Genomic DNA, 3,796 nt, shown 5'->3' with positions numbered 1-3,796 from the left:
CGGGCCAGTCAATTTCGAATTCCTGCAGTATTTTTTAGCATGTCAAATTCGTAATGGTAAATGCCCATTGAAACATATGGACAGCCGTGCACCTGGTGATTGGAATGGGTTACCAGGAGCACATTTTAAAACGTTTTTTAATGCCTTTAGGGGGGTGCAAGGGGTCCCACTTCTCCCTCATCATACTTGACAAATAGACCATCTAGGTTGATTCATGGCTTAACATAGTGCTACATATCATTTAGGCAGAATAAATACAATTTGGACATGGTTCACTGACTTTTGGGTTTGGAAACCGATTTCCTATGATCGTACATGGCAAATGGACAAAAACATCCTTATTGGCACTTTCAATACTTTTATATTGCATTTGGCAATGGTTCACTGACTTTTGATTTAGACTTTTGACTTCCAATGAAATCATATTGCAAATGGACACAACATCCTGATTTGGCACTTTCCATACTTTCATATTCCATTTGGACATTTCTTATGGCATTTGGCAATGGTTCACTGACTTTTGATTTAGACTTTTGACTTCCTATGAAATCATATTGCAAATGGACATAACATATTACTTATGGAGTTAAAAAAATATGACAAAAGTATGTTCATACAGTTCTTATACATGTATAATTGACAACAAAAAAAACGAAAGAATTTCGAAAAACAGTCATGAAAGCACTTTTTTAAGGGGCAATATTTTTTTTCACATTTTCTAAATTTGACCCTTGTGTCTTGACTTGATTTGCATTTGTAATATGAAAATGTATTGTGGAGCGTGCTCGCCATCTATTGGATTTTTGCTGTGTGACACTTGGCAGTTGTCATATGACATTTGTCATAAGCTTTGAATGAAATGCCATCCATTTGAGTGGTTTTGGACATCATGTATATGTTTCATATGGTGCCAATATGTTCCCATTCATTTTTGTCAATTTCTGGGGGGTCTTCCCTTACTTTCATAAATAGCAGAAAATCAATCCTTTAGTCAACATTCATTCCGGTTATTGACTATGGTAATATCGTCTATATGAATGCAGTTGCCACTGTATTGGAGCCATTAGACGCAGTTTATCATTACGCAGTGTGCTTTATTTTGGGTGATAGGTTCAGTGCACATAATATTTAAATACACAGTAGGAAAACCCCATTACTTGTTTTATCCAGGAATTTAAAATCAACTTATTTACACCATTACACATTCATTCATTTTTAGTTATGTGGCCTTAACCCTCCCGTTGTCCTGGTATTGTGTCTAGTCCCCGCGTCCTCCGGGTCACCCTGTCCCATCCTGGCTAAAGGCCCAATGTGCGCAAGTGTGACAGTAGGCGTGTGAACAGCCTTTGCAGATGTATTTCTTACACCTGCAGCACACCGTGTGTGTCTTGGAGTCCTTCTTGGCTGGGCAGAGCTGACACCTCTTCCTCTTACTTGCCCCGGTGGCCGGGGCAACGAGCGGGGCAGCGGCCATGCCAGCGGCGGGGCCCTTGCGCTGTTGATCACGAGGCACCGCCACCGCCGCCGCCGCCGCCGCCCTCTGTAGGACTTTGACAAGGGCTGACGCCGCTTCAGTGCGGGGTAGATGCTGCCTTCTTTGGATCAGCGGCTTCACGAGTGCCTTTCCCAGCTGCTCGAGGAACACCCTGCGCTTGTTCCGCTTGCCAGGCATCCAGTCAGGCTTGATCTCTCGCCATATGACAAAGGCGTTGTAGGAGGACACGTCGAGGATGCTGTGGAAGACGACCAGGGGCCAGCGGGCAGTCATCCGTCTGCAGCTGTAGGTGCCCACCACCTTGTCTAGGTTGTCCACGCCGCCCTTGTTGCAGTTGTAGTCTAGGATGAGGGCCGGCTTCCTGTCGCGGCTATCGCTAATGTGGCCCTCTGTGTGCAGCTTGCTCAAAAGTAGCATGTTCTTGTCTCTCTTTGCCAGGTAGGACACCAGAGTGGCGGTGGGCGTGAAGGCGAACCTGGAGGACAGGACCTGTCTGTCGTCGAATCGCAGCAGCCTCGAGTACCTGTGAAAGACCTTGAGCGGCATGGTGGCTCGGAACACGGTCCTGCCACTCTCGGCGTCCCACAGGCTTGCCAGGGCCTCGCCCCGGGACCTGTAGACGCCCGCTAGGTTCAGCAGCCCTACGTAGGCGCGCAGGTCCGTGGCGTCCATGGGTCGCCAGCCGTCGCCGTATTTTCTGGCCCCGTGCAGGTTCGTCATTTCCACAATTATCCTTTCTATCGCCGGTGTGACAAACAGGTGGAAGGCGGACGCGATGTCGCAGGCCTGTGTCGCGGCATAGGCCGTGGGGCCCGGAGTCTGGTCCGGCCCGGCGTGGCAGATCGCGAGGGGCCCGCGGCGGCGGCCGTAGGCCACCGGGGACCACTCGATTTTGCCGTTTTTCGACAACAACGGCGGCTCCCGTTGGTCCGGGGCCGAGGAGATCTCTTCCTCGCCGCGGTCCTCGCGCTCGTCCTCGTCCTCGGGCGGCTCTTCCTCGGGCTGCTCTTCCTCAGAAGAGGGAGAAGAGGCATCGTCGACCTCGCGGCGCTCGGGGTTGTATTCCTCCCCGTCTTCGTCTTCCGAAACCTCTTCCTCCTCCTCCTCCTCCTGGCAATCCGAGTAGTCTTCTTGGTGCACGCTGGACAAGATCTGTTCTAGAACCTGCACGGCCGTAAAACGCGCGGCCATGGCCGCTCGGCTCCACTGATCGGGTCCGCTGAGCTGCGTGCAAGAGCGCACTTGGCACCGGTGGGGCGCCGGTCACTTTGTGTGTGTGTGTGTGTGGGTGTGGGTGGGTGCCGCTGACAATATTAGTATCCTCTCTACGTAGGGCCGGCCGGGCCGGCTTACGCGGGAGACCGAGCCCGAAAATGCTAGAGGCTCGCTTGCGCGCTCGTGTGTAGCCGTGTGCAGTCGACCCACCCCAGCCGAGCAACAATACCATTCAGCTGCTCTCTAGCACACAGCGGAGCACGTCTGGAGCTGTGCAGCGGCTGGCTGGGTCGCTCTCACCCGCGAGCGCACAACCTCGCCACGCTCGCAGACACTCTAGTACGCTCCACGGCATACGCCTCGCCAGTGGCTGACAGGGTCGCTCTGACTCGCAGAGCACAGAGCGCAGAGCGCCAGCCCTGGAAACACAGGGCCTGGGTCGCACTGACCCACGAGCGCAGAGCGCAGAGCGCAACAAGAACACTCGACTGCTCTCTAGCACACAGCGGAGCACGTCCGGAACTGTGCAGTGGCTGGCTGGGTCGCTCTGACCCACGAGCGCAGAGTGGTGAGCCCAGAGCGCAGAGCGGGGAGCCGGGCACAGCCTCGCCACACTCGCAGACACTCCACTACGCTCGACGGCATACGCCTCGCCAGTGGCTGGCAGGGTCGCTCTGAGCCACGAGCGCGACTCTAACACTCGGCTGCTCTCTAGCACACAGCGAGGCACGTCCGGACCTGTGTAGCGGCTGGCTGAGTCGCTCTGACCTTAGAGCGCAGAGCGGGGAGCCGGGCACAGCCTCGCCACACTCGCAGACACTCTACTACGCTCGACGGCATACGCCTCGCCAGTGGCTGGCAGGGTCGCTCTGAGCCACGAGCGCGACTCTAACACTCGGCTGCTCTCTAGCACACAGCGAGGCACGTCCGGACCTGTGTAGCATCTGGCTGAGTCGCTCTGACCCAAGAGCGCAGAGCACAGAGCGCAGAGCGCAGAGCGGGGAGTCGGGCACAGCCTCGCCACACTCGCAGACACTCTACTACGCTCGAAGGCACACGCCTCGCCAGTGGCTGACAGGGTCGCTC

Source organism: Oncorhynchus clarkii, chromosome 16 (assembly GCF_045791955.1).
Source record: "Oncorhynchus clarkii lewisi isolate Uvic-CL-2024 chromosome 16, UVic_Ocla_1.0, whole genome shotgun sequence".
NCBI classification, from domain to species: domain Eukaryota; kingdom Metazoa; phylum Chordata; class Actinopteri; order Salmoniformes; family Salmonidae; genus Oncorhynchus; species Oncorhynchus clarkii.
Note: the sequence above shows the minus strand (reverse complement) of the source record.